This window comes from Equus caballus, chromosome 10 (genome assembly GCF_041296265.1).
Source record: "Equus caballus isolate H_3958 breed thoroughbred chromosome 10, TB-T2T, whole genome shotgun sequence".
Classification (NCBI taxonomy): Eukaryota; Metazoa; Chordata; class Mammalia; order Perissodactyla; family Equidae; genus Equus; species Equus caballus.
In genome coordinates, this window is record NC_091693.1 from 64420968 (window position 1) to 64442207 (window position 21240).

At 41.7% G+C, this 21240-nt stretch overlaps 2 long non-coding RNA genes across 2 annotated transcripts; one reads left to right on the plus strand and one right to left on the minus strand.

Annotated features, from left to right (window-relative positions):
• Positions 1–2998: 2998 nt before the first annotated feature.
• On the minus strand, positions 2999–8547 carry LOC138915814 (uncharacterized). Its single transcript, XR_011422127.1, has 4 exons — positions 8386–8547; positions 4577–4814; positions 3813–3907; positions 2999–3325 (listed from the first exon to the last, which is right to left on the minus strand). It is a non-coding gene; the product is annotated as an uncharacterized lncRNA (long non-coding RNA).
• Positions 8548–16278: 7731 nt separating this feature from the next.
• Positions 16279–17216, plus strand: LOC138915815 (uncharacterized). The gene is made up of 2 exons (XR_011422128.1): positions 16279–16410; positions 17130–17216. It is a non-coding gene; the product is annotated as an uncharacterized lncRNA (long non-coding RNA).
• The last annotated feature ends 4024 nt before the right edge of the window (positions 17217–21240 follow it).

Below are 21240 nucleotides of genomic sequence, written 5' to 3' on the forward strand. Positions count from 1 at the left end.
GTTTGGGGCTATATAACCACTCTGTATACCTCACTTCCTTGGTGCCCTTTCTTCCTTTGGGAAGAAAGCCCCCGGGCCATGGTCCTCAGATTTCAGCTCAGAATAAACTCACCCAAATTTTCATTTATAGATTGGTTATGGATTATTTTCGTCAACAGTTGCTATTTTTCACGATAGTCAAGTGTCATGGGTTGAATTGTGTGCCCCAAAAATTCAAGTCTCCACTTGCCTCAGAATATGACGTTATTTGGAGATAGGTCTTTATCAAGGTAATCAAGTTAAAATAAGGTCATTAGGGTGAGCCCTAATCCAATAAGACTGATGTCCTTATAAAAGGGGAAATTTGGACACAGATATGCACAGAGGGAAGATGATGTGAAGAGACATAAGGAGAAGATGGCCACCTACCAACCGAGGAGACAGACCTTTGAACAGATCCCTCCCTTGTAGTTCTCAGAGGGAACCAACCCTACCGACATCTTGATCTCAGGCTTCCAGACCCCAGAGCTGTGAGACCATAAATTTCCGTTGTTGAAGCCAGCCAGTTGTGGTTTGTTATGGCAGCCCTAGCAAACTAATGCAACAGGAAAAGTATATTTCATCGGATAATTGTGGGGGATTGGGATTGGCCATTCTAAGATATTTCTCTTTGGCATGAGGATTATTTGGGACTGGTTACTTTTAAAACTACAGACATGAGAGAAACTCTGAAAAGTAGGAGCTACCCTTTGCAGGAGACATTTACATTTGTAAAGGAAATCTCCATCTGTAAGGGTGTCTCCCTCTCTGTACCAGGAAGAAGGGGGGATGACCTTATCTCTAGAAACTCTTATCAATGCGGAAGGCAAGGACTTAAATCTGCCTAATAACCTTACTCTTGTTTACTGTGCTTTTCTGGTAATCTCCCGTAAGTGATTCCCCCTTGCCCCGCCCAACATCCTCCTTTGCCTTTAGCTGAGGATGGTGTTTAAGATGAGAACCTCTGCCATTTTGGCAAGTTGCTCAGTTTTCCTGAGCCTCTCCCATGTATACATGTTCTAAAGTCTTGTTTAATTTTCTCCTGTTATTCTGTCTCATGTGAATTTAATTCATAGCCCAGCCAGAAGGACCTAGAGTGGGTGGAGGAAATGTCTTCCTCCCCTACATAGTTAACATGGCAATCCTGCCTCTTCTTACTTCAGTGACATTTTAGAACTTGCTATGACATGATTTTTCAAGTTACCTAGCACTAGTCAGTGGGTACCACGGAATCACCAACATCTATTTCTGTGTTTGTATGTTGCAGAAAGCTGTCGCTTCACTAGGAGAGATTGTTCATGTTCCCTGTGGCTGCCTTCACCTGCCCTCCACTTCCCTTCCATCCAGGGCCTTCACTCAAAACTTACCTTTCTTTTCCCAGTGCAAGGCCTCCAACCCCACCCCCCTCCTCCCCGAGGCAAACAGTCTGTCTCCCTCAAAGAATATGCTTGGCTAGTAATTCCTTTTGGCAAAACCAGATTACTCTTTTTCTCACTTCTCTCTGAACCATCAATTCACGCCTTTTGGGGTGGGCCTTCCACAGCCCGTTCCACAGCAGATTTATTGCCCACTCCATCTTCCTTCTGCACGATTTAATCTGCTGTATTTTAATTGGGTAATAAAACTCTGTGTGCCACCCAGCAGAATTCCAGAGCAAGCAATCACCGGGGACATTCTCTCAGCAGCCAATTTCTAATTATTTATTCAGGCCCAAAGCCTAATTCCACCCCCGAGTGCAGTGGTTCTGAGCTGCTGCACTCCCTGTTGAGGGGGAGGGGCCCGGGTGGGCAATGCTTGGGATTCCCTGTGAGCACGTCCCTGGACAGCAGACCATCTGTGAGTCAGGATGGCCTTAGTACCTGGGAGAAGCTTCTCCTTTGTTGTCACAGCACATGGGAGGATTGCCCTGGGTCTTGTTTTGTTAGTCCCTGCCCTTCATTGCTCAGGAATGAGACTGCCACAATTGATGAGGGAGTGTCCCTGACATTTAAGGAAGAGCAGGGACTAGCCAATTCACAGCGTCATGGTGTCAGGACAACTAGCTAGCCATCTGGAAGCAAAGTGACACAGAATAAATTCTATATAAATGAAAACATTGAGGGATAGCAGAATATACCGCCCCAAAATATGACTGTAGGAGTTCAGGACACGCCACTCCCAAATATGCCGCTTTGGGATACTGATTATTTTGAGCTGTAGGCACTTGAAAAACAGCCAATGCAGGCAGAGACTTTCTCTGAACTCCCCTCATCTGCCTGAAGATAGATCCTCCAAAGGGAACTCAACTGTCATCAATCCTTCCCCGGGAGTTTCATCAACCAGGGAAGGCTGGCTCTTCACAGAAGAGGAGACTAGAAGTTGTCACCACACCCAGACAAACTGTCTCAAACTATCATACTTCTCACCCATTCGTCTAAGAACTTGTTCATCTTTCCTAAAAATCATTTACTCTCCCCTAAGAAGCCTCCATCCCCCCTCCCCTTGTCCTGTTAAGATGGTCTTTAATACTGAATTCTAAGCCACTTCAGGGAGTGCCTCATTTGTCCTTGCGTGTCTCCCATGTGTACATGAGATATACCTGTCAGTAAACTTCTGTTTGCTGTTCTCTTGTTAATCTGTCTTTTATTACAGAAGTCTCAGCCAAGAATTCAGAAGGGTGGAGGGAAAATTATCTTTCCTCCTTTACAACATCAATATAAACATGAATTTACAAAAACGAGAGAGCAGAACATGGAAGAATAGGTCTTTCTAATTATGGTGCAAAATCCAAAAACTTTAAAAGAAAAGATTAATACATTTGACTATATAAAAATTAAAATTTGTTAAAAGCATGCATTTCTCACCGAGAAAATCATAAACAACATCAGAAGACAAGTGACAGACTGGGAAAAATACTCACAACTTACATCACCCCAATATATAAAGATGCCCCCAACAAATCAGTAAGAAATATCAACAATTCAAGAGAAAAAGTTGCAAATGACTAAGCAGAAAGTTTATTGAAGGCAAAAAATGAGTAGCTTTAAAATTTTTTTTTATGCCCATTGCAAAAGAAACAAAAATTTAAAAATTACAATGAGAGCTGGCCCGGTGGTGTAGCAGTTAAGTGCATTTGTTCTGCTTTGGTGGCCCGGGGTTCGCTGGTTCAGATCCCAGGCGAGGACATGGCATTGCCTGGCAAGCCATGCTGTAGCAGCCATCCCACATACAAAGTAGAGGAAGATGGGCACGGATGTTAGCTCAGGGCCAGTCTTCCTCAGCAAAAGGAGGAAGCTTGGCAGCAGATGTTAGCTGAGGGCTAATCTTCCTGGAGGGAAAAAAAATCACAATGAAACACCATTTTTCACTTATCAAACTAGCAAAAGCCCCATCTCATACATTGTTGGTGGGAAAATAAAGTAGTTCAATTTCTGTGAAGAGCAATTTGGCAGTATCTATTCAAATTACAAATATATATACCTTTTGACCCTAAGAATTTATCGTCTAGATATGCTCACACATGGGAAATAACACATTGTACAAGAATTACTTATGAGACATTGTAATAGCCAAAGATTGGAAGCTACCTAAAAGTTTGCCCAAAGGGAGCTGATTTAATCAAATATGATAAAGCCATACAATGGAATACTCTTTTTTTTTCTTTAAGGAATATCACCCCTCAGCTAACTACTGCCAATCCTCCTCTTTTTGCTGAGGAAGACTGGCCCTGAGCTAACATCCATGCCCAGCTTCCTCTACTTTATACGTGGGACGCTCACCACAGCATGGCTTGCCAAGCTGTGCCATGTACTCACCTGGGATCCAAACTGGTGAACCCCAGGCCACGGAGAAGCAGAACAAGTGCACTTAACTGCTGCACCACGGGGCCGGCCCCTGGAATACTCTTTAGCTGTAAAAAAGAATGAAGGAGTTCTTAATGAATCACCATGGAAAATCTATGCAGAAGAAAACAAATACACATACCCTACCAGTATGTAAAGCAGGCTATCATGTATGTAAAATAGGTGAAGAGGAATAAACTATGTGTCTATGTGACTGACTTAGGCGTAAAAAATATCCAGAAGGATAAACAAGAAAGAAATAACTGTGGTTACTTTTGAGGAGGATGGGAACGGAGTGCGGAGGGATAAGATAGGAGGGAGTCGTTTGTTTCACAGCTTTTTGTACTTTTTGATGTTTGAAACATGTGAATGTGTTACCTATTCAAAAAACTGAATTAAAAATAAAATCTGCTCAAGGGGAGAGGGAAGAGGAGAGAGGACGTGGAGTATACACATAGTGTGGTTTCCCAGCAAACAAATCGCACCAAGTCCTCGTATCCTCCCTACAGAGCCTGTCACAGCGATGACAGCACGGGGAGGCAGGGGCAAGTGAGGGAGGGGCGGGGGGGCAGAACTGCCTGACCTCACATCCACACACTTCTGCTTTGACATTGTTTCATTGTTGTCAAGTGAAACTATACATGCACGGTTGTGTTTGCATGTGTGAAAATGTTCCTCTGCTAAATGAAAACATTTTGCAACTATTTCATCATTTCTTCAAGTTAAAAATACTGTACCAGGGGCTGGCCCAGTGGCGCAGTGGTTAAGTTCACGCATTCTGCTTTGGTGGCCTGGCGTTCGCCGGCCCGGATCCCAGGTGCAGACATGGCACTGCTCATCAAGCCATGCTGTGGCAGGCGTCCCACATGTAAAGTAGACGAAGGAGGAAGATGGGCACGGATGTTAGCTCAGGGCCAGTCTTCCTCAGCAAAAAGAGGAGGATTGGCAGCAGATGTTAGCTCAGGACTGATCCTCCTCAAAAAAAAGACAAAATACTATACCAGTAGCCATAAAGAAGGGAAGTCAATTGGCCTCTTTTCACCCATGAGAAAACCTGCCTGTTCAGCTTTTGTCACCTCTCTTTTCTCTGTTTCTTAAAACTCGCCCCCAAGTATTTACTGTAACCTAATTTCACCTGGACACAAACATGAGATGGGGGCACTGACAGATGACTCGCCCCGGGTGCTGCACTCTCCCCAGAGGCCCCAGCCCCTCTGGCTCCATCGTAGGGAGGTAACTGGGGGCCACATTCTGCCATGCCGAGGTACCCAGGCTCCCCCTTAGTGATTCAATCCTCAACAAATATTTAGTGAGGGCCTGCAGGGTAGGTGTCTTAATACAACGGGAATCTTACCAACAGGGTTTTTCTGAGGCAAAGCCTCCATTTCAGTTCCTATTTTGGTCATTATTGAAAGGCAAAGGATGGGAATTTGTTGGCAAGGAAAAGGAATTGGGGTGTCTTTAAAAAATAAAACATAGCATTAAGGAAGAAACTTGAAGTCAGAATTTCCCGGGGGAATTCACTTCCAGTGGCAATATACTGTTTATTTAGAGAGTCACACAGCACAAAGGTTATCCAGGAACTGAAGGGAAAGATCGAACATTCCCAAGACGGAGTTCTCAAGGGCAAACAGTGGATTCGGTGAAGAAGAATTGCTGGAGAAAGACTCTATCTGCTTTCTTTGGGTGGAGTCACTGGTCGTCGTCTATCTTTGGAAGCCTGGGCTAAAACTTGTGCTTTAAAGGCACTTTTGAAGCATGGTTTGAGTAGATGGAGACTTATCCAGGTACTGATTGGTTTGGGGAGGGGGAACCAGGCCAAAGAAGAGCCCTAAGAGAAGAGGGCAGGAGGCGGGCACTAAGCCACTCCATCCACGGCTCTGAGTTCTTGGGAGAAGAGGTCCTCTATACAAATACGGACCAAGGCCCCCCACTCACTTGCCCCAACAACACAGGCCTCATTCCGCCCACCCGCCCAGCTGTCCCACCTCAGCAACCCCTCCAGGTTCTAGCACTGCTACACTGCCCGCAGCATAGCTTCCAACGGCCATCACAACAGAACTACAATCACTTTGCACCCAAGACGTAGGGCTTTGACTATGGAGAAGCAAAGAGGTTACAGCGAGAGGTATAGGATCCAAGATGCCCAGCAGGGTTCATCCCTGTGTGGGCAGCCCTAGTCCTGAGGCCTTCATAAGAGCAGGTGACTGTGAAGATGGGAGGCACCCACCGTATGGCCCTGACGGTCTTCATGCACCCCTAGGATGCAAGGCGAGCTTGTGAAGGGGCTGAGCTGGCCTAATGGGGAAGAGAATTATAAATATCACACTGTGGGATGAAAATGCTAAATGGAAATTCAAAAGGGACTTTTAAATGCCACACTGAAAAGAAGTCAGGAAGTATAGATCAGGGCCAGGAACAAGTAAGACCTTGGAAAATTTCTGGAACCTTTACAATTTCCTCAGGTTTACTTCTTCTATTATCTTTCTATTATCCTTCCAGTAGCGCAACTTTTAAAACCCTGACAGTGAAAAGCGTCTGTGTGTTTGCTTTGACAGCAACAGCTAATACAGGGCGAGGCCGTCCGAGAGGAAGGAAACCCGAGGAACCGGGTGAGTGGGGCGGTTTGGAGAGGGCAGGTGGCTACCATGAGAAGGGAGAGGGAACACAGCTTGGATCATTAGGTGTCCCAGAAACTTGGAAATAAAGCAGTGGTTTCTTTAAAGCTTTTAATTCTATGTTGTTATGCATTTTTTGCTTATTTGTTTATGACCTATCTTGTTCCATAAAGTATTTAAGTAGCTTATAGGATATAAAGAATGTAGGCCATAAAATACAAAGTTAGGAGCAGGAAAATGTAAATTTTTAAGAGAGGTCGTGACTAGGAGAAAATTAAAATACATGTCCTCATAAGGTCCTACTCGGTTACTTAAGGGCAAGTTTGGATCTCCTCTGAGTTTCCAGGCGCACAAAGAGGAAAGGGAAATTGGATGGGTTGTCCATGAGAAGACAAACAACTACTGCGGTAAAGTTCTTATGGTTCTCATCCCTAAAAGATACACAATTCTTTTATGGTACTTCATAGAGGTGACGAGTGACATGGTAAGGAACAGCTCTACATGATCATCCGGAGAAAAATCCACAAAGGTGTCTCTTATGGATGCTAAGACGATGACTCCAGAGCAAAACTCAGAGGTAGCATGTCTGTGGGAACCCTCCACATCACCTAATCAGAAAGCGGCAGAAACAGATTTGGAACTCAGGTCACACGATGTCAACCCCTGTTTGCTTTTCATCCCCTTTCCCTTACCTATTTCCTACTCCTCTTTTAGGCTCAACTTAAACTTCACTTCCTGAAAAAGGCCTTCTCTGACCCTGGGCTGGGCTAGACTCCTGAACTTTCCCTATCTGTCACACGTCACACGTTCTGTTTTCACTTGTCTGGTGTCTATCTCACCACTAGATTGAAAGCTTATGGGAGCACAGACCACCCGATGATCTCAATAGATGCTGGAAAAGCATTTGATGAAATTCAATGCCTATTCGTAGTAAAATCTCTCAACAAACTAGGACTAGAAGTGAAAGTCCTCAACCTGACAAAGGGCATCTAATAAAAACCTACAGAGAACATCATACTTAATGTTGAAAGACTAAATTCTTTTCCTCAAACATCAGGAACAAGGCAAGAATGTCCACTCTCATCTCTTATATTTGACATTGTACTAGAGGTCCTCGGCAGTGGAATAACTCAAGAAAGGAGAAAGAAATGGTATGCAGATTGGAAAGGAAAAAAACCACACTGCTTCTATTCCTCAGATAATGTGATCATCTATATAGAAAATCCTAAGAGGTTGATTTTCCTATCCCTATTAGTAAGTAGAGCAAAGATGGAAGATACAAGATTAGTGTATAACAATTAATTTTGTATTTCTATATAATAGTAATGAACAATTGAAAAATAAAATTAAAAAGCAATAAAGAAAAATAGCATCAAAAATGTGAAATACTTGTGGATACACTTAACAAAAATATGCAAGACATATAAACTGAAAAATTCAAAAAATTTCTGAAAGAAATTGAGGGTAACCTAAATAAATGGAGAAATATTCCATGTTCGTGGACTGGAAGATTCAACATTGTTAAGATGTCAACTCTCCCCAAATCAGTCTATAGATTCAAAGCAATACCATGTAAAATTCTAGAACAATTTTTTCTAGAAATTGACAAGCTAATTTTAAAACTTATATGGAAATGCAAGGAATGTAGAATGGTCAAATAATCTTGAAAAAGAAGAACAAATTTGGAAAACATATACCACCTGATTTCAAGATTTACTGTAAAGTTGCAGTAAGGTACAATTATTGATGAAAATTCATAAACAGAAACCTCATTAAATTGGAGTTGGCAGGCCAAAAGTAGGAGTTCTCACAAGCTAGTCGGTAGCAGAGCCCAATAGGAAGAGGAAAGACTTCCTGTTCTTTTTGGTTTTTGTTTTTTCTGCTTTTTCTCCCCAAATCCGCCCTCCTCCCCCCCCCCCCGTACATACTTGTATATTTTAGTTTTGGGTCCTTCTAGTTGTGGCACGTTGGACGCTACCCCAATATGGCCCAATGAGCGGCACCATGTCTGCACCCAGGATCCAAACCTGCGAAACCCTGGGCTGCCAAAGCCGGAGAACCCAACCACTCGGCCACGGGACTGCCCCAATACTTCCTGTTCTTGATCAGCAAGAAGCTCAGCCAATGAGAGACCCTCACAATTCAGCCAGCAAAAAGCCACTACGCATGGAACTCTCGATTCCTCCAATGAACTCTCAACTTCCTCTTTCTCTATAAGAGTTTCTCCTCCTTTGATGCAAGAGACCTGCACATGGCTCACCATGGTTGCAGACCCCCAATTGCAATTCTTTGCTAATCCTGAATAAACCCATTTTTGCTGGAGAAATAACTGGCTGTCTATTTGTTTAAGGTCAATAGTAATCAAGATAGTGTGATATTACACAAGGATAGACATACAGATGAAGAGTTAGCAAACTTTTTCTGTAAAGGGCCAGATAGTAACTATTTTTGGCTTTGTAATCTGTTTCAACTCGGCTTCTGTAGCATGAGAACAACCAGACAATACTTAAAGGAATGAGTGGGCTTAACTGAGTTCCAATAAAACTTTATTTACAAAACAGGTAGTGGGCCAGATTTGGCCCTCAGCCTGTAGTTGTCAACTCCTAATATAGAACAATGGAACAGAAAAGGAGTCCAGAAATAGACCCACAGATATGTAGTCTGAGTTCAACAAAGATGCCAATGTATTTAAATGAAGAAAGGATAATCTTGTCAATGAATGGTGTTAGAACAATTGGACAATCATATGAGAAAAAAGGAACCTAGATTCTTACTTCACATCATATACAAAAAAATAACTCAAAATGAATCATACACCAAAATGTAAGAGCTACAACTATAAAACATCTAGAAAAAAAATAGGATAAAAATGTTTGTCTTGGGTTAAGCAAAGATTTCTTAGATATGACACAAAAGCACCAAATGAAAACGAAATGGACATTATCAAAATTAATCTCTATGCCCAACTTGAAAAGAATATAATGCTGAGTATTCAATAAGCCATAAGTGACAGACTCAAGCTCACTCTTGGCGGTCAAGGAGGCCTTGGAGGCCAAATGATTTTTCTGTATTTCATTTCCTGAATTTGCAAAAGGAAAGTTGAGGAAGCACATCTGATGAAATCTTTATACGGGCCCTCATACAAGCAATGTGACACAGAAGAGAATTCATCTGTGCAAGGCACAGAGACACACCTCATTGGTCTTAAAAGAAATGAGTAAGGACTCACATGGCCAGGAACTGGAACTGGAAATCTCAGAGAGCACAGAACTTCTGAGAAGGGGACCTCCTCAATAACCCTGCTTCTCTCTGCACTTCTCTGACCTCTTCCTTTTTCTAGGCTGGCTCCCTCACTCCATAATGCCCTTTCATGTGCTTTAGTTTGCTTAACCCAGGCCCTCCTACCTCATAGCATCACTTCACCCTCAGGCCTGCTGCTAATTTGCAAATGTTTTCAGTATTTCTTGTTTCACATTCCCTAAGGAGACATTCTGATTGGTTCAACTCATCTTATCATGCCAGGTCATAGGTTGCTGGTCGGCCTATGAATTTGCTTCCTTCCCTGGTCCATTCAGCTGTGGCCAGGGTAGGGGGAAAAAGATCACATGATATAAAGGGGCTTGCTATCAGGCGGAATCCTTCAAACATTTCAATTCCAGGAGCACAGATAAATGAAAGATCTGATCTGTCCAGAACTGCCATGGTTTCTCCTCATCAGGTCATGATGCTAATTTCATAAACGAGTATTTTCACGGGGAATGAAAGGTCCCATGTCATCAGCAGAGCATGTACTGAGTTCCTAAAATTATATGAAATTCAATATTTGCATAATATGACTGTGATGGTTAATTTTATGTGTCAAATTGACTGGGCCATGGGCTGCCCAGATATTTGATTAAACATTATTCTGAGTGTGTCTGTGAAAGCACTTCCGGATGAGATTAGCATTTGAATTGGTGCACTGAAAAAAGCAGATGGTCCTCCCCAATGCAGGTGGACCTCATCCAATCCATTGAGGGCTGAATCGAACAAAAGGCTGAGCAGGAAAGAATTCACTCTCTCTGCCTGTCTGAGCTACAACATCCGTCTCCTGCCTTCAGACTCAGACGCAGGCTGGAACTGCACCATTGACTCTCCTGGGTCTCCAGCTTGCCCATCTTGGGACTTCTTGGCCTCCATAATTGCGTGAACCAATTCCTTATAATAAATACATACATGAATACATACACACCCATCCTGTTGATTTGGTTCTGTTTCTCTGGAGAACCTTGACTAATACAATGACTCAAGTGTACAAAAATCTAACCAACACAAACAAGACCAAGTGAAAGTACATTTCATTCCAGACTTTGACTCTCCGTTCAGAGCCATGAGACTCAGTGCTGCCATGATATCTTACCTTGTAGCCTCATCTTCAGCAAGATGGTGAAGAAGAAACTGGAGATGTCTGAATGAGCAGCACATTCATCCGCATTTCTCTCTTCTGTCACAGATCCATTCCCATCTACTCCCCACAGCATAAAATCCACATAACAGTTAATTCTCTTCAGCCCAAAGAAAACCTCATGAGCCATATGTAAAATACACTCATTTTCTTTTTCTTTGCTCTGTTTAATTACTCACTTCATTTAGTTTTATTTTTCCCTCTCTCATTGGACAAAGGCAACCTTGTATTTGGGTAAATTAGTAGAAGGTCTCGTTGACATTTATTAGCATGATGAAAATTCCCAAACGTGCCCTGAACCGCTGATATTTACATCTTGTTACAAACAAGCTCAGCGTTTTTCTCTCATTAGGCACCTAAGATGATCCTTCTTTCCTGCCAAAATGATTCCTGTTGGTTTTCCACTTAAGCCATTGCTGGGAGAAGCAGCTGCCAGTGTCAAAAGGAAACCGTTGGCCTTGGGAACTTGCTTGCTTAGAGTGTGTGTGATTCCAAAGAAACTCCTTTGCGTTACACTCGGCTGTTACAACTAGTTTCACGTATTTTTTCCAGGCCGTCCTTTCTCACCATTCTGGACTGACAGCTGGATTTCAGTCGACGGCACTGTGCTTCGCATCTAAAAGTGTCTCCTGGGACTTTTCCTAATGGATCACTTTCCCTAATGGGAACTATTAATGGCTTTTCTTTCTAGCTAAGTTTTGATAACCAAATAAAAGCAGTGTCAATGAGATTGTGAAAATATTTCTTTTCAAAGCCCTCATAAACCCCTTCATCTGGCACATCAGACGTCGCTCCGCCCATATGAAAGGGCAGGAAAGATTCCATTTTCTCACCCTGCAAGAATTAAACCAAAGCTCTGAGGCCATGTGTGGTCCTTTAAAGCAGTCAATCATTTTCTTTCCATTCCTATTCCATTTTTTTTTTTACTGTCTGCTCTTACCTACTTCAAATGTGGGCTTGTTTTATTATGAAGACTTCCTTTTTTATACATGTATATATTGACTTCTTATACCTTCCTTTGGCAATGGAAGTGTTTTTGTGTAAAGTGAGAATCAGCTAAGTACCCTACCTGGCTCTTGGAAGACTCATGTGGTCTAGTGGATTTTGTGGCCTCACAGGAATGTGAACCATAAATCCTGTCACTCTAACCTGGTTTTCTGGCAGAGTCTATACCACTAATGACATTTAACATATCGTAGCTCACATGGGCATGTTAGGGATCACCACCAGTTTGTGAAATGGTTGTAAAATTAAGTTTACCTAATGTGTCAGATGCTTTCAATAGCCACTCATTTCCCACTGTTTGTATTAGCTATTAGTCCCTAAATATGATCCAGATATGGTTGGTGATAATGAACAAAATCTGTTAGCCATTTTGTATTTCTCACACAATTTTTTATCCCAAGGCAGTCTCTTTCCAGTCAGGGAAAGCACAGGGCAGTGCCTGGAGACCATCAAGTCCAGTGTCACCCATTTTACAGAGGCGCTGTGGGGGTCTAGAGGAAGCTTAGTGTTGGATACTTAAGTAAAGATAGTACGACAAACAGTTGCACAGAGGCTTACTGTTTTCTTTCATCTCATCCTCACAAAAAATCCCATTAAGTAAGTGAGACAGTAGCTATGATCGTCCTGTGTTAGTTAGGGCAAAGGCCAAGCTACTGTAACAAAGAGACTAACAATACAGTGGCTTAATGAACAAAGGAATGTATTTCTTATTCACATAATGGCGTCGAGGTGAATGATGCAGGTTGACGGACAATACGTTCTGCTCCACACAATCATTCAGGGATTCTAGTTCCTTCCATTGTGTAACTCTGCCATTCCCTCAGACATTTTTATGGTCAAAGCTGAGTGCCCTAAGATACATCCCTGGCAGAAAGGAGAAGATGAATGAACAGATGAAGCACACCCACTCTTTTGAGACCTAGGCCCTGAGTGGCATACACCCCTTTCGCTCACATTCCATTGGGAAGAACGTAGTCTTGTGGCCACTTTGACTGCAAGGAGGCTGAGAAATGAAGGATAACGTGCCCATGAAGAGGGGGAGAATGGGTTTTAGTGAGTAACTAACAATTTCCACCATGCCTTTCTCATTTTACAGATGAGGACATTGAAACTCAGAGACTAAGACGGGCTAAACTTCAGCTCCCAATACAGAAGTAAATTGTAAGTAATCTCACTTGCAAAATATTATATAATTTCAAATAGTTATACCAAAAAAAAAGAGAACATGGTTAATATATTAGTCAGGATTTCCGAGAGACACAGAACCAATAGGCTGTATATATAGAAAGAGAGATTTATTTAATTTTTTTCTTTTTTTTTTTTTTGCTGAGTAAGATTCACCCTGAGCTCATATCTTTTGCCAATCTTCCTTTTTATATGTGAGCCACCACTACAGCATGGCCACTGATGAGCGGTGCAGGTCTGCACCTAGGAACTGAACCCAGGCTGCTGAAGCAGAGCGTGCTGAACTTAACCACTAGGCCACCATGGCTGGCTCCTTTTTTTTTTTTTTTTTGAGGAAGATTAGCCCTGAGCTAACATCTGCTGCCAATCCTCCTCTTTTTGCTGAGGAAGACTGGCTCTGAGCTAACATCCATGCCCATTTTCCTCTATTTTATGTGGGACGCCTGCCACAGAATGGCTTGACAAGCAGTGCATAGGTCTGCACATGGGATCCAAACCAGTGAACCCCAGGCTGCCAAAGCAGCATGTGTGCATTTAACTGCTGTGCCATCAGGCCAGCCCTCCCTTTTTTTTTAAATTACCTTTTTTTTTGGCCAAAGAAGACTTGCCCTGAGCTAACATCTGTTGCAAATCTTCCTCTTTTTTTTTTTTTTTTTTTGCTGGGGAAGATTTGCCCTGAGCTACCATCTGTTGCCAATTTCCCTCTTTTTGTATGTGAGCCACCTGTTGCAAATCTTCCTCTTTTTTTTTTTTTTTTTTTTTTTGCTGAGGAAGATTTGCCCTGAGCTACCATCTGTTGCCAATTTCCCTCTTTTTGTATGTGAGCCACTGCCACAGCATGACCACTGCTGAGTGGTGTAGGTCTGCCCCCAGGAACCTAAGCCAGGCCACTGAAGCAGAGCGTGCCGACCTTAACCACCAGCCCACCAGGGTTGACCTGAGAGAGATTTATTTTAAGGAATTGACTCACATGATTACTGAGGCTGGCAGGTCCAAAATCTGCAGGGTAGGCTGGCAGGCTGGAGACCTAGGGAATAGGTGATGTTGCAGTCTAACTCCAAGGGCTGTCAGTCGGTAAAATTCCTTCTTGCTCAGGAGAGGTCAGTCTTTGTTCTCTTAAAGCCTTCAACTGATTGGATGAGGCCCATGATGGAGGGCAATCTACTCTACTCAAAGTCCACTGATTTAAACGTTAATCTCATCCAAAAAACACCTTCACAGAAACATCCAAAATAATGTTTGACCAAATATCTGGGCACCATGACCCAGGCATGTCGATATATAAAATTAACCATCCCATTTAACTCCACAATCCCTCAAAATCTCTCTTACCCCACTAACTACATGAAATGTACCTGGTATCTAGTTGCAACTCTGCCAGGAACTTGAACATCTCTGATTAGCGGCTTAGCCCTCAGCATCAACAGGTGGAAGGGTATCACTGTTCCCTTCACATCGAGAGCACAGTAGGAAGTAACAATACATGTGGCTGTGGGAAGCTTTGACCATTTTTGAGCCCCACTATTGCACTAATTCCCCACAGACTGCTCAGTCTTTTCTTCAGGAGGCATACAGACATAACATTAAAAGAAGAAAAAGGAAAGAGATGGGAGTAGGAAAGAGAAAGAAGGTGGGAGAAGGGTTACTGGGCACTCATTTGCCACAACTCTGTCATCTTTCCAAATGCTCCCTGTAAGAGCACTGGATCTCATCCTGCATTAGTCTCATCAAAACTTTACTGTCTTGTACCATATTAGATGCTGTATCCAGCTAAGGTATGAACATCAGCTAAAGCAGACTTCCGGTTACAGTGCTTGAAAACATTAGCAACCAGGTGTTTCACCAGCAGAACAAACAAGAGTGATTTGAAAATCAGTGTCAATAATTTCTAGCCATTTCCTGAAAAATTACTTCCCATCTGCACATCACACAGTGTTCTGGAAAGTGGTGAATTGTGGTGTGCTCTGTTCCGCCAGCAAAATGCTGAAACCTACATTCCCCTCGTATCCTGGGGCTGCTCAACTTGGCGGGAATATCTGCAGGTCCTTGGGTCGGGGCCCTCCTGCTAACCCGGCTTGGCTCACTGCCCACCCATCTCCACTCATCCTTGGCTCTCCTTCCATCATCGTCACCTTGCTTGTAATCCTCAAAGTAGTTTCAAAAGTGCATAAATCTCTAAGCTTTTTTCAAAGAATCTTACCACTTACGATAAAACGTATGGTGTTCATGTCCCCCTCTTATAATTACAGAATCTTAGAATTGGAATAGAGAAAGTGTCTTAGAGGTTTTACCCTTTCTGCAGAAGAAATTGTTGTAACACATGTGACACGTGTGTTTGAACGAGCCCAGAGGTGGGGAACTCACTGCTTCCCAAGGCAATGCCCATCCCTCTCTGTACCATGCTGACTAATAAAAGTGTCTTCTTTGTGTCTACTCTGATGGACTGGCTAGGAGCCATACGGTAAGACAGTTTATCCTTCTAGTTGATCATCTTTCCAACAGGGAGTAGAAAATCTTTTCAAGATTTACTAGATTCTTACAGATTTTATTATTAGCATACCCAAAATACTATAATATCTATGAGTCTAAAAATGATAACAAAGGTGTGTGCATGTGTGTGTAAGGCCAAGTTATTTGGGTGATTCTTACTGATTTTATTTTTTGGATATTAATAATGTTGTCAACGGTTTTAAAAATCAGAAAGAATAAAAAGACATTCAGTGAAAAGTCTCCTTTTTACATCACTCATCCATCCATCCAATTCTTTCCACCTCCCTTTCAAACAGGGAGCCACTGTTACTAGTTTTGTTTGTATCCTTCCAGAGACTGTTTATACGAACAGATACAAACATGCATTCTGCCCTCCTTTTATACAGTTGGAAGCACACCATGCGCGCTCTTCTGCAGCTTTCTTTTTTCTAGTAATAAGTGTCAAAGATCTGTTCATATCAAAACATGAAGAGTTTTTTCCTGTTGTACAGCTGCACAGTATTCCATGGTATGGACATCCCGTAACAGATTTAGCCAATCTCCTATTGGTGAATATACAGATCATTTCCCTTTTTTGCTGTTATAAGAAGTACAACCATAACTGACATTGTATAGACATCATTTTATATCTGCCCAGGCTAAGCTCTTTAAAATGAATAGCTGTGTTAAAAAAGATGTGTATTTCAAATTTTGACAGATAATTGCCAAACTGCCCTCCAAAGATGTTATACCAATTTATATTCCACCAACAATATAAAGAGTGTCTCGCCAATCCAAAGTTTTGTCAAACATCTGGAAATTTGCCTATCTGATATGTGAAAAATAGTGTGTAAGTATAATTTAAATTTGTGTATCTCCTACTATGAATAACATAAAACATTTCTTTAAAAATATTTAACGACTCTTTGTATTCCTCGCCTTTCTATCCAGTGGTGGTTTATTTTTATTACGGGTTGCAGAAATCAATATGTTAAGGAAGTCGTCCCATTATCTGTGACATGAGCTGTACATATTTTTCCAGCTTATTATTTGTCTTATGAGTTAGCTTAAGGCAGTTTTGATGCAAAAATTTTAATGTAGTTGAATCTCTCATTTTAAAATAATTTTATTTAAATAGCTAGAAAGATTTTGCCTATTTTGAGGTGTTAAAATAATTTTGCCAAGTTTTTTCTAATATTGTTATTGTTTATTTTCTTACCATTTAGATCTTTGGTCTTTTTAAAGAAGTGTGAGGTATGGATACCTATTTTCTTCCAGATAGCTATCTTGTTGTCCCAAACGGTTATTGATGACTATATCTCTTCTGTCAGCTTTATTTAAACCAATGCAACATAGAAGGGGGCAGAGAGACTATGACTTATGGGCCAAATCTGGCCACAACCTGTTTTTGTAAACAGTGGCGATGGAGCTCAGCTGCACCCCTTCCTTTCTGTATCGTCTGTGACCGCTTTTGCGCTACAGTGACAGCTGAGTAGGCAGCTGAGTAGTTCCAACAGAGCCTGCCTGGCCTGCAAGGCCTAAAGTATTTAACTTTCTGGCCCTTTACAGAAAAAATTTGCCAACTTCTGATACAGAAGGACAAGGAGAAGAGGAAAAGGAAGAAGAGAAGGGGAGGAGGAGGAGAAAGACGAGGAAGAGGAAGAGAAAAGGACAAAGGAGAGAAGCGGGGAAGAGGAGGATGAGAAAAGGAGAAGGGAAGACATTCTGAAAATAAATTGAATTTTCTTGGCATAGACTGTGCCAAGGAAAAATATTAATTTGGAGAAATAAACGAAACGGAGATTGTAGGTTTGTTTTCCTCTTTTATAGTCTTCCCCCTTGGTACAAGCCGAGGAGCTTTATTTTGGTTTTATATTATACTGCGGTCCACTTCACAAAGACCCACAAATCTCTCATCATTTTTTTCTACCAGCCGAAGCCAGAAGTGCCTCCAGAGGTTCCAAATCTCGTGCTTGTTCACGTATTTAATGAGGTGTGGACGGTCTCAGGGGACCCCTTGAAATGTGGAAAGCTAGGGTTCTTTTTTTAACACTCCCTTTGGGATAATACGTGCTACTGCTTTTCGATTCTCCTTCTTTCTTAGAGGACTGACAAGAAACCCTTCTAAACTGGCTTTTATTTTTTTTTTTTAAAATGTGTTGTAACAGGACACCAAGGATTTTCTTGCCAGAAAGTATAGTGTTTCTTACTTCTAAATATTAAACAAAGGAATTTCCGCTCCCGTGTCTCAGTGGGTTACCCTGGGTTTTTAATGCTCCAGCTGTTTCCCCTTCTTTCCTCACACGCTGCAGTTTGCTACAAGTTACTCACTGATCTCACCGGGCCCTCTCCAGTCCTATGCAGGCTTCATCCTCTTCAGAGGCGGTGACAAGGACCCATTATGAAAAGGCAAAAATTATACTGACCTGCACGAAGAGAAGAAGTGCAATAGTAAGCCTAGAATAAAGTTCCTTTTATAGAATAGCTATACTACAGGGGCCGGCCCGGTGGCGCAGCGGTTAAGTTCGCACGTTCCGCTTCTCGGCGGCCCGGGGTTCGCTGGTTCGGATCCCGGGTGCGGACATGGCACTGCTTGGCAGCCATGCTGTGGTAGGCGTCCCACGTATAAACTAGAGGAAGACGGGCACGGATGTTAGCTCAGAGCCAGGCTTCCTCAGCAAAAAGAGGAGGACTGGCAGTAGTTAGCTGAGGGCTAATCTTCCTCCAAAAAACAAAAACAAAAACAAAAAAACAAAAAAAAAGAATAGCTATACTACAATGATAAACTCAAACACTTCACAAATATTTAACTTACTTTATATGATCATTATTTCAGCATTGTGTCCAGTTACACACGCCAAAATTTAAGAAGCAAATGGAGAACTTAAAAACTGTCCATACATTGTTAGAGTATTAGAAATACACATTGTACGTGAAGAACGTTTATATTTTTCAAAGCACTTTTATATACACCATCCTAGTTGACTCTTAAAATAAACAAATGGGTATGGCTATATCCATTTCATAGATGAGGAAACTGAGTCAAAGACAATTTGTTTCATTTTTATTTAAATTTATTTACTTTTTTATATAGTTAAAACATTCATGTTACTCAAAATCCAAAAGGTACATAAAGATATACAGTGAACAACTGCCCTGCACCTCTCATCTCCAGCTACCCAGTTTTCCTTCCTGGAAGCAATCACTGTTTCCTGTTTCCTATATGTCCTCCTGAAGATATTGTATGCTTGTATAAGCATACACGGCTACACAGGATTTTCTTCTTTTTTACATAGATATCTTACTATATACATTATCCTGAACGTAGCTTTTTTCACTTAACGATATATTCTGGAGATCTTTCATATGAGTATATAGTGAACATCCTCTTTCTTATGGTTTCATTGTATTTGATTGTATAAATTTATAATTTATTTAAACAGGCTTACATTGATGAGTTTTTAGTTTGCTTCCAATCTTTCGTGTGTCTGTGCATGTGTGAGGAAGATTGGTCTTGAGCTAACATCTGTTGCCAAACTTCCTTTTTTGCTTGAGGAAGATTTTCGCTGAGCTAACATCTGTGCCAATCTTCCTCTATTTTATGTGGGATGCCTCCACAGAGTGGCTTGACGGAGTGGTACTAGGTCGACACCCAGGATTGAAACCTGTGAACCCTGGGTCACCAAAGTGAAGCACATGAACTTAACCACTACACCGCCAGGTCAGCCCCCAATCTTTGTTTTTTATGAGCAGCCTTACCCATGTGTCATTTACACATGTGCAAATATATCTGTTGGATAATTTCTATGTTGGAATTGTTGGGTGAGAAAATACATACGTTTAAAAATTTGAGAAGTATGGTGAAATTTTCTTCTGTAAAATTAGACAGAGATTTTAGGTGACTTAGCCAAGGCTACAGAGCTAATTTTCAATGGATTTAAAGTTGGAACAAATATTTCCTAAACAGAAAATGGGAGCTGTGAAGAAAGGCACATTTTGGGGAACATTGACTCTGTGAAACAGTTCATTAATCAGGGCATCTGCAAGACAAGAGAGGGAAGACTTACCTCTCTTGCCTACTCCACCACTCTTGCCTACTCCATCCTTCTCCACTGTCTTTTTGTACTTGTTGCCTTGACTCGATGGCCAAGTGATGAACTAACCTCAGCAAATCGAGATGGCTTTACCTCTTAGCCTGGGCCCACCAGTCTTATAGACTACTCAGATGCAGGCTCTTCTGCTTGTACCGAAAAGTTGAAGAAATTAAAATGACTTACCTAAAAAAAAGTAGAAGGCTAGGAAGAGAAGGGGAATGAGTTGATAAAGACCTTCAAAGACATCGCTCTCCTGGCAGGATGCACCCACACTAGAAGGTTTGCTTTGTGAGTCACTGTCCGTGGTGCTGACAACGTCCCCGGCTGACAAAAACCATCACTGCTTTTCCTATTCCTGGGGCATTAAGGAATCCTATACAAATCCTCCCGGTTAATTCTGAACAGGAAAGAAAGAAAGCAATCGAGGGAAACAAAAGAGGTAAAAAGGACAAGGGCTACTTAGACAGGCAGAATGTTTGTGAGGTTGGATGAAGAAGGAAGAGGGATGGGTATATAATTTGGTATTGTTTACAAGTCATCACAGATAATCCTGCCCCCTTTATGATGGTTGGGGGGCGGGGGGGGGGGAGGACATATCCACATTGCCTTATGCATTCCATTATTGTGTACACATATCCCTGAGGACTTAAAGAAAAGTAAGATTATAGAAAGGACCGTGGAAAGAGTTATGCGGAATTTCTTGACTGGGCAATTTTAGAAATAAGATGGATTGCCATCTGCCTGAGCTGATTTAAGTATAATCCTGCCAAAGACTGGGAATAGACTGGGTAACCTCCCGAGACCCTCACAATATTTGAAGTTGTGACTTCAATGAAAACATTCATCCTACTCTTGCTCTTTATCTCTGTTTGAGCTTCAGGGCAGCCTGAATTTAAGCTAAAGCAACATCACAGGCTATACTGATTATTTTTGTCTTATCTAAACTCAGCTGCCTTCAAGTGTTGTTTTAATACACACAAGAAGTTAATAACTTTCTCAACCTGTCACTTTTTTCTCTAGCAACATAAAAGTATAATACAGAACATAAATTCAATAAATTCCATTTATTCCTCAATGCTGCACTGGAATTGAACAATCTTCCATTCACATGATTAAGTCTGAAAAATATTTATGTCTTGGTGCAAAAAGAAAAAGAAACCCTTGGATTTATTTAAAGTTTGGGTATACAAAAAAAGTTTTTCTACATTTCTACACTTGGTTTTGTTTTCATTTTTTTAATGCTGTATTTTTAAGTTGGAAGGAATACATAATATTTGGGATTAAGCCAGAGATTCCATAAATGCGAGAACGTATTTTCAAATATTTTAATGGCCTCACTGGCAATGCAGTTGGCTTTCTGTGCTTGGCTGTGATTATAATCATTGCTGCTACAGGACACACGGGTTTCGAGCTGTCTGGGCTTGGGGAGCTCTTGCTTATGAGCAGTCAAAGTATCATCCAGATGTCAGGTCACTAGACAAAGTCTCCTGGGGCCACCACTAGTGTATCTGTCTCCACACAGGGTGAGATTTCCCCACAGGCCATTGGAAAAGTAACCTATTCTCCCCAAGGGTTATCCGATTCTG